A 13,155-nucleotide genomic window follows, 5' to 3' on the forward strand; every position below is an offset into this window, starting at 1 on the left:
GTCAGAAAGGCAAAATATTAACATCTGCATCCTACACTTTAGAAATTTAACTCAAGACAAGTGTTATCCCAAAAGAGAACTGTTATACAAGTTGCTAAGAATGAAATTAATGCTTTTTTGAAAAGCATCCATAAACATACTACTGTAGAATGTAGAAATTTATGTCAATCAGTACTGCACTTCTTAAAGGATGTGAATGCTTTGGACCTCACAAATCTACATTTATCTATCTATCTATCTATCTATCTATCTATCTATCTATCTATCTATCTATTTATTGCTTTCCCCATAAGCTTCCTTCCTATCCCCAAAATATATATGCAACACTTAAAAGGACAGATGGTGGTTTAGGTAACAGCAGAGATGCTATGTTTGCACAAGAGGTTAAGGTATTTTTTCCACTACCAATTTTCAAAGTGTGCAGAACTCTATCCTTTTTCTCTCAAGTAAGAATATCTATTCCACTCTCCCACTAAGAATATCGGTTCCACAAAATATTTTTGTTGTCAGCCTTAGCTAAAATTTTATACTTGGATCACTATTATTCAATTATGCCTTTCTCGTAGTTAAATGTATTGATGGTTTGCAAGTAAGTGTTACAAAGGAATAACTGAATATATATATTCCAGTGTATCTAATACATTTTTACCATTAGCCGTCACCATAAGAGTCCATCCCTTCAACTATAAAAAATAACTTATTTTTCTATATTGCAATGAGAAGGCAATGCAGCATACTTTAATAAATTAAGGTAAAAGTTTAATTAAAACATTCCAACTGGGGATAAAATTATAAAATTTTATTAGAATTGTTTTAATAATGCAGGGAGGCTATTATAAAGAATTGAAATTAGGGAGCAATTCTGTTGATTTTTAAAGAATTTATCAGATTGTTATACATTTTTTTTCATTTCAAAAATTTGCAAAGGTTTGAATAAACAACAAATGTTTAACACCTCTTTAACTCAACATTAAGAGAAATTATCTTGCCCTCAAATCTTTATTTTTACCATCTTTGCAATCATTTAGACCCTAATGCATAAAATATGCAAGATTCCTTGCTTCTTCTTGCTTATATGGGAGATTATCTGGACTCCATTTTAATGGAATCATTAAGAAAAACAGATACTATAGATGGGTGTTGAAAAACTAGAGGCTTATTGTAGGAGTTGCATCTTAAGCGGGAATTTGCCATATTTTATATTATTTGATCCAAGAACAAAAAGAAAAGGAATATAATTTATAGCACTCACATACATTCTAAATGACCCTTTTTGCTGTCATTCCTCCTATCCTACTTTAAAAAAAATAGAACTTCAAGAAAGTACACTTTTATCCATTCTGATATTCATTATTCATATATCAAATTCCTCATTATAGAGAGTTCTTTACTATAGAATAACATTCTATAATAATACAACATTCTATAGTAGCATGCTATTAAGGAATAACATCTACGCTTTTTCAGAGGACCAAAAAGTTGACATATCTATGTTTTTATTTTAGTTTTGAGGCCATCCAACTCCACAGCTACTCTGGCCACCACAATAAAGAAAAATTAGAAAGAAAATAAAATAAAGTATGGTAAAGAAAAAGAATACAGCTGCCTGAAAGACAAAACCAAAAATCAAAAGACTCAATCATCATATAGCCTAAGGCCAAAATTAGAAGAAAGAGATAAATTCCAACATATATGAATGTGTGCATGTATTTTCATCTAGGTGACTGCAATGTCTTTAAGATGGAAATGGATGAAACATCCCAATCACATGACATCAAAGGAAAGAAACCCACACTCAATTTAAGTCAAGAATGAAGAGCTCTTAAATACTTCACAGTTTCCTAATAGAGTACAATTGGAATATTTGCTTGTGCAAGCAAAGAAAACTGCTAAATGCCTGCTAGAAGTTTTAATGGGAAGAAACATAAGGCTCATTCCCTTTTTTAAAGTACACCCATCATTGATTACAAATGGTGTTTCATTTAAAATCTGTCATGCAAATGATCTTTATATTTTTATACCAATTTTCTTGAATGCCTACAAAGGATGCCTTTAAGTGACGTCTGATCTATCTTTACCTTAAAGTGAGATTAAAAGTATATGTAATTTTGTGTAATATTAAAAGGGTACATTTTCTTATAAGTAGAAGCTGAGTATGAATAAATCTGTCACAGAAAGAAAAAAAAAAGGACGTAATCTTTTTAAATAAATCAAGAACAGATATATTAATTGGCATAGATTCACCCCAGTGTATCTCTTTTGACTTGGCACAGTATGTGAACCCAAATACTGTAAGTGTTTCAATAAACTATGATTAAAATAAATGATGATATCAACTATGGTGCCCCCTAGCCTAGGTGTAAATTCAAGGACATCCACAGAACAGGCCCTCCCACAGACCCATATCATAGATGAAAGTTTAAGCATAAAGTTCAGATAATAATGTGCTGTTTCAAGGATGGCTCAATGAACATGAATCTCATAAACTTGGGAAGAAAACAGAATCAAAAGTTACCTATTTATAATCAAGAGTTGTACAAGAGTTTTTAGAATATTGTTTTGTCAGTTTACTAGCTACAATTATACTGACAAGGTGAATGAGCCATTATTTTCTCATGACTTCCAGCTATCAGTGGCATCCACAGAAATCTATCTGGCAGCGTTACCTGGTGTGATTTTAAGGAACCCCAAATTCTTTTAAACATGTCAAATATTTTGGTTAACTTATTTTCAGTAGTTTACTGTTGAAATTTTATTGATTTTTGAAAGAGGGATTTAACCTCATAAGGAAATTCTCATGGTCATTAGTTCTAGAGAATTTAAAATGTAAAATTAAATGTTACATATACTGCTACATATTTTTCTTCCACACAGACCTTAAAGTAGTCCAAATAAAACTTTGATGTATATATGGAGGCCGAGAACTTCATGTTTTGCCTGAACTGCCGTACTGTAAAAAAACCTTGGAAACCCATTATTACTTATCAACTGAGTTCATAATCTAGATTAAAGACATTTTAAATGATGTAGATATGAGTGTAAAAAAATTAATCCTAGATCTACACAACTCAATGGGATTTAGTCCTGGATACAGACTTACTGAAACAAATAGATTTAAATATATTCAGATATGATTGGTTCATAATGGAAATTCACATGAAATGTCACCATTTGTAAGAGTCAGAACTGAGGGTTTACTCTTTATCACAAATGAATCCATAAAGTGCCTCATGGAATTTCAGGAAAACTAACAATGGCCCATTTAGATTTTTTTAAAAAACCAGCAACAATACCAAGAGTAGCTGTAATAAGGTATACAGGCCCAAATTACAATGGTTCCAGAAGGCAGCCTACTATCATGGTTCCCAAATTGGAATGATCACTGCAAGATTATCTCGAGGTTTGATTGACATTGATTCTCATGTCATACTGAGGAAGAACACTGCCAGCCTCATCAGATACACTAACTATTCCTTTTCTTTAAAAATCCAGACATGTCTTTGATCAACTGAATCACAGTCACTTGAATGCCATTAAGTTCAACCAAAAAAGAAAGAAAGAAAAGAATAAAAAGGCTTAGTTTCAAAATGAAACTATAAGAGACAGGGAAGAAAACACGTCCTTTTAGAAGACAGGTCTCTTTCTTTCTTTTTTTCTTTCTTTCTCCGTCTCTTTCTCTGACTGTCTCTGGAGATTCTATGAAAAGAATCTATGAAACTTCCTCAAATCATCCATTTCCTGGAGGCAGAAAGAGAAGAGACATCAAAAAACGTTGCTCGCTGAAGGAAAAATCTTGTCAAAGCCAGGCTTTGCCAACAAACCTTCAGAGAAAAAAAATGGAGAAACATCCATAATTGCATGAGCACTTCCCATCTCAGCTTTGTCTGGTGGTTAAAAGCCTGTCCTTGCTCTCCCTCTCCTCCATTTTCTGGTGGAGCTAGAGAACATGACATGGCTTACCTGACTCAGATCACAGCCCTCTGTCCAACTATTCATTTCCTCTTAGGCATGCAAGTAGCTTCATGAGACAAACAGCCATGCATACAAAGCAACAGCAGAAAGCAACTCCATATCTCGCCACCTTCCTCCCCTCCCCTTTACCAGAAGGTCCTTCCAAAACCAAGAGGAGAAAACTTTCTCCAGGGTACAAAAGGAACAGATCTCAAGGATCTCCAAGAAGAGATTCCTCCCACCACCCCACCACCCACCTCTGCTCCCCTCCCCCAGAAACTACCAAGCTTAAGAAAGAAAGGAGGTCTTTCCAAGAGAGGGGGGAAAAAAGAGAGGAGAAAGATGGTGTATGTGTTGGGGTGTGTGTGCGGGAAAGAGAAGTAGCTTTGTATTTTGGAATCTGGACTGGAACCAACGCAGACAGCTTGCAAATGGAGGACAAGGAGATAAAGAAAGAAAGGGGGGAATGAAGGAGATGGGGGGGGGAGAAGCTCAGCTGCTTCTCATTCCCTAGAAAGCCATAGACACCACGGAACTGAACAAAAAGTGAAGGTCTCTGTCCTCCCCCCCTTTCCCCCCCCCCTTCTTTCTTCTCTCCCCTTCTGTCTCTCAAAGGAAAGAGCAGGACGTGTGTAATGGCTTCTCTCCAGCTTAACCGCTGTTCTCCTCCAACCCTTTCAGAAACCGCAGCCAAAGGGAAGACCCCCACTATATCAACTTCAGGAAAGGCGGGAGCTCTCGTGTGTACACACATACACACGCATATATATATATATATAGATACATACATATACACACATATATACATATACATATATCCACACCGGTTGTAGGAGAGGAGGAGGGGGGACCCAGTATACCTGCCTGAGAGAGGGACCAGATTTGCAAGGAGAGGTGGAGGATCAGAGAGAGAGAGAAAGAGAAAGCAAAGAAAGAAAAAGAAAGAAAGAGGTCACCACATAGCTGGGTCGAGTCAGCTCAGAGCTCGGAGCTCTGGTTTTTTTTTTTTTCCCCACCTCTCCCGCCTGTGATCCAATCACTTCCCCACATCCAACCCCCCAACTGCCCCCACACACTTCTGAGCTCCGCTGCTCTCACTTATCTCTCCCTCCCCCCCCCCACACCACCTTAATGCAAGAACAACAAAAAATTAATTAACTGCCTTCCTCCTCCTCCTCCTCCCACCACCGGCTCTTCCACTACCACCTCCTCCTCTCCTCCTCCCCCATTAAGAGACAAGAGACTTCTTCTAACAAAACCATCGTTTCCCACCACTACTTCGGGTCGCCTCCCCCCTCTCCCCCCGACACACACACACACACACACACACACCCTTTCTTCTGCTTCTTCTGGCTTGCCGGAATGAATGGATCAGGGGCTTTGAGAGGAGATCTATCTCCCTATCTTTTCCAAGGTGGTGGGACAGCCAAAAGAAGGCTTTTTCTTCCCCGTTCCCATAGCTTAGACCCGCGATGGGCTTTAATTGCAAGAACTTACAGTGGGAAGGTCCTGGCGCTGGCGTTGGTCGCTTTCCACGGGTCTCCTTTCTCTCCTTCTCCTGCTTGCAATTGTTGTGGAAGTTGTTTTTGCTAGACTCATGTGCTCCTTGCCAGGTCTCAGCAATGGAGAATCGCCATCTTTTTCCCTGCTTTTCCCCCCCTCTCCCTCTCTCTCTTCTCTCTCTCTCTCTCTCTCTCCCTTACTGGTTTGCTGCAGCTGCAGATGACCTGAGATATCCGTCTCTCTCTCTCTCTCTCTCTCCTTCGCTCTCTCTCTCTCGCTCTCTCGCTCTCTCTCAACCTTCTGTGTGTCTCTCTCTGAATAATGAGCAACCAGAGGGAGCGAGAGAAGGAGAGAGAGAAGACAATCTCCTTGCCTACCACACAAAACGCAAGAGCACCAGGGGGTGCAAGAAGGCTTTCTAACAACAACAACGTGGAGGGGGGGGGGAGAGAGAGAGAGAGAGAGAAAGAAGAGAGAGAAAAAAGGGGGGTGAAGGCAAGAGAATAAGAGGAGGGGGAAAGAAAGCTAGAGATGGTGATGGTGGAGGAGGTGGTGGAGGAGATGGTGTTGATGAAGAAGATGAGAGAAGAGGAAGATGGTTACAAACTTGAGTCCTCTGGGGATTTGATTTCTGAGGCACTCCCCGGCTTCCTGAGGTTGGGAGAGCTCAAAAAAAAATTGGGGAAAAAAAAAGCGCGACCTGGAGAGGTTTCCCAATTCTAAGCTGTTGCTTGTAAACTCCAACCCTCGTTAAGTCTTGGAGATGCTGAGAGAAAGCCCCTTCTCTACGCTGCTGGGTCACCAGAGCCTTTGCCACCAGACCTGACAAGTTCTAATAAAATCTGTACCACCGGGCTTGAGCGCCTCCAGAGATGCGCCTTGTTGTCTGTCCCCTAAACTGATCCCTGAGATGCGTCCATCTAGAAGAGGCTTAGTCTTTTTCCTTCTTCTTCTTTTTTTCCCCCTTCCCCTGAGCAGCGTGAAAGAACACAAATGGAACTGGAGGTTGCAAAGTGTATCTTAAAAGAAAAAAATAATAATAAAAAGGAAAGCTCAGATCTACCACGTGGTTGATTTTAATCCCCCTCCCTCTTCTTTTAGCTTGCGTTTGAGGGTGAGGGGAGAAAAAGGACTCAAATTGTCCATTTCTAGCACGTATTTTGAAGTCTTCTCCCGGAAATAAAGACTCTTTGTCGTTTGATTTCTTCTCCTAGCATGTGTGTGCGTGCGCGTGCGTGTGTATGTATATACATGTATGTGTGCGTGTGTGTAATATATACTCAACAGAGACACACAAAAGGAGAAAGCTTGAAGCACACAGGAGTAAATGCTTCTGCTTCCTTAGAAAGGTCTGTGCAGTGTTTTGACTACCACAGGATCCTACTTTAAAATTAAAATTAAAAATAAAACTTTGGTGCCATCTTCCCCCTCCCTTCCCTCTCCTTGTCTGCACTTCTCTGGCTGACTATAATAGGCGCAAGCTATGGAAAGTGACAATCAAGATTGCCAATGATAAGGTGTCATCACCTTGAAGACAAAAGAGAGAGAGGGGGAAAAATGAAGATATTACAACCATGGATCTTTATTTTTCCAGGAAATCATTCTGAACCCTTCCTGCAAATAATATGTGTGTGTAGGATTCTCTCTCTCTCTCCTCCCCCCCCTTCTAGTTGCATCTTTCATGCCAAATTTAATACCTTTCAGATTTTAATCTAGTACTGGGGTTGGGGAGAGAAGGGTAGAAGGGAGATGAAGTTAACATTGCAAAAAAAAAATCAATAAACACTGTAGTGAAGAGGAAAGCAATTTGAAATGGAAGACATGACACTCCTGATATTTCTCTGTTTCTCTAGTCCTTCAACTAGTCTCTCTGGAGTAAAGAGGGGGTAGGACTTTAAAAGATGGGGGAGAGAATCCTTTCCATAGAATGAGAAACCTTCTGTGGAAAAAAAAAAGCTGAGTCTTTTATTTTAAATATGTGGATTTAATTAAGATAGAGAAACAATTCAACTCAAGTTTTAAAGAAGAGTTGAGTCTAAGGAGCTACTGAATAAACCCAAAATTGGAAAGACGGAAGAAACATTCATCAATTAAGTAAAAATGAGAACGCATATCTGTCTCTAATTTTCCATCATGTCCTCAACGTTGTTCTCCTTTCCTAAATTATGATGATTAATAATGAGTAAAACCTAGTCCTTCTAAAATTGTCAGGATTTATGTGATCTTGAATGAGATCAATGGCTTCCAGTGTTTCATATTATATTATTACAATAATGGGGGAAATTGTTTTTGCACACTTTGGAAACTAATACATCTATCAACCTATGCAGATGCTTCTCACCGCCCCAATTTTGACTTTGTCATCAGAGGTAATAATTCTAACAAGATGACACGCCAGAAGTAAAGTACAATGGCCTTTTTCTTTGTGGGAAAAGGCAAATCCAATCAGAATTGCATCACTCTTCAGCTATAGTGTTAAACAAGATAAATTCCACTGAATTTAGGGAAGATCTACATATCAACCTTTCATGGCAGTGCTGATGGTAATTGTATCACTGCCAATTTTGCATTTGTGCTTTTACGGTGCACTTGCTTCACTTCCAGTGTCTTAAATCCAGTGGTGGGATTCAGCCGGTTTTCTCCAGATCTCACAAACCGGTAGCGGTGACTATGGGAGGCTCCGCCCACCCGCCCAGTTGTAATGCGTGACTACTACGCAGGCACAGAAGTCCGTGTGCATGCACAGAGGTGGCGCGGGTGAGCACGCTCACATTTGAGGACCGGTAGGGAAGGTAAGTGAATCCCACATCTTTACTAAGTCCCTTCTCTCATTCATTGCAGTTCTGTAAGGAGCCCAGATAGTGTATCTGGCAACCATGAGGGGCTGCTATGTCAACATCTTGGGCCACCCTAGTTGGTACACCATTGCTGCTTCTTCTGGGTTTTTTTTTTAAGTTTCCTTTCATCCTGTAACCAACTATTGGATAAGTATTCCCGTACTTGATGTCAGTTTTCCCCAATGTAATCAGTTTCTTTGTTTTGTGCATGTTCTTGTTCGTGTGCATGAAATGCCAATATGTTCCAGTGTCCAATTAGCATGCCTTTTTTTCTCCATCAAATGTCATTTTGTGGTCACTCCCCATCTACTTCTCTCTGTTTATACATGCATATATACATAATACTGAGAGACAGAGACAAAGATAGAGACATATACTTCTATATTTAATACACAAGTATCCAATGAGGCTGGGAAACGAATTCTTAACACCAGTCATCTCGGCAACCCACTGCCCTTCTCAACATCACCACTTTGAATCCTCTGCTTTCCAAGCAGGCAGATCACTAACTGTATAATTTCTATGTGCTCAAAAGTGTTTACAAGAGAGGCCCGCAGACTTCCTGCTCTCTTCTTCTCTCATGGCATTGCTGTTAGTTAGAACTGGAATGTAAGGAAATCAAGGTCCTTCTGTGATGGGTCCTTAGTCTGGGCAGCAACAGCTATTTGCCAGCCGCAGTTTGGTAGCATTTCCTTGTGTGTATCTGGAAAGGACAGCTTTGAATGGTTATCATATCAAACCCAAATGAATTTTAAGAGGCTAAAGATGGACTGGTACTCCATGGGCAGTAAGGAAAGCCACCAGCCACTCACTTATTAGTATAGTACCATTAAGTAAGGGTGGGTAGGAAGGGTGGAAGACCATATTGGAAGGAATATCACTTAACTGCTATGTATTTTGTGTCCCCTGGCCTCATTCTCCATGATTATGTATTGCTTTACGAGCCAGGATGGTGCAATGGTTAGAACACAGTATTGCAGGCTAACTCTGCTGACTGCCAGCAGTTCAGCAGCACGATTCACTCACTGGTTCAGGGTTGACTCAGCTTTCTATCCTTCCGAGGTCGGTAAAATGAAGACCCAGATTGTTGGGGGCAATAGGCTGACTCTGTAAACCGCTTAGAGTGGGCTGTAAAGCACTGTGAAGCAGTATATAAGTCTAAGTACTATTGCTATTGCTTTCCCAGTTTATACAGCAGTGAGCAACTGCCGTACGGGGAAACCCTGACCATGTTTTGTGCCACAGCCCAAACATTAGTTTCGCTTACCTTACATTTTTATTCAGGCTAAGGGATTCCTCCTAGTACACCACACAGAAAGCAGTGGAAGGAGGGCACAGTGGACCTGCAGGTGGGATATTGAGTTGGCAAGATAGCACAGGAGATGGTCATATTATCTTTTCCGTTCTTTCCCTGACAGATACATCACACTGAGCACATCAGGGACTCAGCGTAATCCTGAGCTTCTCTTTTGCTCATGAGGAAGGTGAGGATTGCAGTAGGTTATTCTAACAAGTATCATGTGGTCAGCTTAGAGGTTGCCTTAACAAATATCAGGATTTAGACTGGCAACCCTTCTTTTTGTCCATAAATATAGCAATTTGAAGTTCAGCAATCTTCATTTAACACCATGCTGGACAGTCCCGTGAGTTGCCAGATATGAGGGTGGGGGTATTGCCGGACAATTCTGCAGCTGAGAAATGATGGGTCTGTTGGAATTTTAACAGTTGACCCAACATTTTCTGACAAAGCAATGAAAACAGACCCACAATGTGAGTTCCTTCACCATCTGCCATGACACCACAGACCAGAAGGCCAACATGGTGCAGTCAATTCCAGTCAACTGCACACTGCAGGCACCAATGTTCCAACCCCAAAAAGCTTGATTTCATTTTTCACCACTAAGGTTGCAAATCTCATAAGATAACATTATGGTGTACTGGTGGCTAATGGGCATCTTACCATGCTGATTTCCCCGAGGCAATGTCATCCTGACCCTTTCAACAAGAGTGGTCTCTGTGAGAGCTTAATAGCAGAATTGTCTTTCTATACACGGAAACATAATTTCCATATTGGTCTCCCATGCAGATACATCTACCAGTCTGCATAAGCAACATATTCCTGCTGAAAGCTTCAAACTCATGGAGTCTAGTTTATCATAAGAATACAGAAAATGTTGTTCCATGTGTAGGAGTATGGGTGACACTAGGACATAATCTACTGCACTAGTTTTGTTTCTCTTCTTCCCCTGGATGGCATTGCATCTTTGCACAGTGGCAGTATCATAGCCATTTAAGGAAGTTAATCAGAGGTGTGATTATTGCTAATTGAAAACTTTTTCCCAATATCCCGTCATGAAACATGAACAATAGTCTGCACTGACAGTTTTTGAAAGTTCATTCTCTGATCACTGAGTTGCTTATATCCTTGTCCCGATTCCCTCTGTTGAAACTGAACTTAACTACTGGTAAATTGTGTTGTTGTGCACTAGGGTTGTGGTGGGATGACTGAGAGATACGGTATACCCACAGATACCCACAGAACAACTCCTGCCATTGTCTACAATTGAGAAGTAAAAGGCACTGATTGTACCACAATGTAGTGAATCGTGATAAAGGGTTGGGTTTCCAAAATATAATACCAGGTTGCATGGGTCCCTTCTTTCCTACTACAGGTAGAATATAAATGACAAGGGATTGAGTATGTTCATGATGCAGGGGGTCTGATAGGCTCCTGTAGCCTCCTTCTGAGCATAGCACTTGGAAATAGTGAGTTGTAGATGTAGGCTTATCAAAAGATGCAGGGCAGTAGTGGGATTCAAATCCCATTGCTACTGGTTCGCTCGTGGGTGCGTGCTCGCATGCGCGCTCACATGTGATGCTTTTACACATGCTTCTGTGCATGCACAGAGACATTGGGGCGGGTGGGCACAGCCTCCCGCTGCCACTGTTACCAGATTGCCCGATCCGGGGTGAACCAATAGCAACCCACCACTGATGCAGGGCCTACAGAACTAATATAATTTCACATTTGTTGTTTGTTGGGGGAAACATGGAGGAACAGATAGTCCTACATGCAAAGTTTGGTGAAAGACTTGTACAAGTTAGCAAGCACAGACATGTAGAAAATCAAGTTAAATCAACACCAACCCAAAGTAATCAATGGCCTGTCACCGCTTGGCCCTCATAATATCCTTTAGCTTCAATAGCAATAGCACTTAGACTTATATACCGTTCCATAGTGCTTTACAGCACTCTCTGGGCGGTTCATCACTCTCAAGTCCTGGCTTTAAGTAATGCACACTACGACCCTTGTTCACTGATATCATGCAGCAATATAGGTAGTCCTTGACTTACAACCACAATTGAGCCCAAAATTTATGTTGCTAAATGAAGTATTCGTTAAGTGAGTTTTGCCCAATTTTACGACCTTTCTTGTCATAGTTGTAAAGTGAATCACTGCAGTTGTTAAGTTACTAACATGGTTGTTAGGTGAAGCTGTCTTTCCCATTGACTTTGCTTGTCAGTCGATCGCAAAAGGGGATCACATGACCCTGGGACACTCTAACCGTCATAAATACAAACTAGTTCCCAAGTATCTGAATTCTGATCACATGATTATGGGTATAGTGCAACAGTTGTAAGTGTGAAAAATGGTCATAAATTGCTTTTTTCAGTGCTGTTGTAATGTTGAAAGGTCACTAAACAAACTGTTGTAAGTTGAGGACTACTTGAATCTACATTGCCTCCTGCAGTGAATTTCCTGAATCCTTCTTAGGGAATTTGGTAATTTATCCAATCTTTAGCTTCCTGGAAAGAGGATTGGCTGGCCACCTATGGACACCACTCATGTGGATACAGAAGAACCCACTGCAGGCCAAATCTTATATGGGACATAAAGATTACAGGCAGTGGTGGGATTCAAATAATTTAACAAGCAGTTCAGCCAGGGTCAGGTTGGCTGTCGTGGGAGACGTGGCCCATCCCCGTTCTCCAGCTCCACTGCATATGAGGGACGAGCCTTCCGCCAACCTGACCCTGGGTGCACCGGTTGTTAAATTACCCCACCCCCGCTATCAAAGTGGATCCTGGGTGCTGTGCTGCAATGGAGAAATGGGCAATGGAGCGCCCAGCACGAGGGAAGAAGAAGAAGCAGGGAGAAGAAAGAGGGAAAGCGGTTTTCTCCTTCTCTCATGCTGGCCGATCCGTTGCCCGTTCCTCCATTACAGTGCAGCACAGCACCCAGGATCCACTTTGATAGCAGGGGCTGAGTAATTTAAAAACTGGTTCGTCCGAACCGGTGCGAACTGGCTGAATCCCACCGCTGATTACAGGGCTATCCTCCTGCTTGTTCTAGTTGCTGCCCTATAACAAAGAATGGTGTGATCTGAAGACTAATAGTGGGAAGCATAATGGTCCTGCAATGTGAAATATTGCAGCTGTGTTCCAGATGTCATGATGTAAGTGGTTGACAAAATCCATGGTTGTCCTCATGGTGGTGCATAGGTCACAGTTGTGTTTTCATGGGGCAAGCTCTTTGTGAGCCTGGTCCTTCAGCTGCTGCACAAAGACAGCCTTACTGGAATGTTTAGAGGCAATCTCCTTAACAGTAGTACTTGTTTCTACATGGAGGGGTGAAGGAGACACTCTACCGGTATGTTCTCAGTGCAAGACTTTTGTTCAGCACTACTAATTGGAAAGTCAGGGGCAATGTTGCAAGCAATGGGTGCTATGATAGAAAGAGAATCATATTAGATGGATGCTGGAGGAAGAGCAGATTGGCCATGACTGTGCTAATTTCCAGAAGCAAGCATGACTCTCCTTAGTTGATGGCCCTGCTGCAGGAGGAAAGTGGCAATAGTCATGG

The 13,155-nt window shown here is 41.1% G+C and overlaps 1 protein-coding gene and 1 non-coding gene across 25 annotated transcripts in view; one reads left to right on the forward strand and one right to left on the reverse strand.

Moving 5' to 3' along the window:
- ZNF462 (zinc finger protein 462) overlaps nt 1–6,653 on the reverse strand; it is a 175,035-nt gene extending 168,382 nt beyond the window's left edge. For 18 of the 24 annotated variants that reach the window (XM_087886398.1, XM_087886397.1, XM_087886395.1 and 15 more), the window contains exon 1: nt 5,449–6,649. The gene's annotated coding sequence lies outside the window, so the exon portion shown is untranslated. Of the gene's footprint in view, nt 1–5,448 lie in introns of all 24 variants that reach the window. The other 6 variants (XM_087886389.1, XM_087886383.1, XM_034410636.3 and 3 more) reach the window with 3 other exon arrangements.
- Nucleotides 6,654–10,551: 3,898 nt separating this feature from the next.
- Nucleotides 10,552–10,704, forward strand: LOC117662057 (U4 spliceosomal RNA). Its single transcript, XR_004590268.1, has one exon. It is a non-coding gene; the product is annotated as a U4 spliceosomal RNA (small nuclear RNA).
- The last annotated feature ends 2,451 nt before the right edge of the window (nt 10,705–13,155 follow it).

Source organism: Pantherophis guttatus, chromosome 2 (assembly GCF_059756535.1).
Source record: "Pantherophis guttatus breed Tessera chromosome 2, ASM5975653v1, whole genome shotgun sequence".
Taxonomy (NCBI): Eukaryota; Metazoa; Chordata; class Lepidosauria; order Squamata; family Colubridae; genus Pantherophis; species Pantherophis guttatus.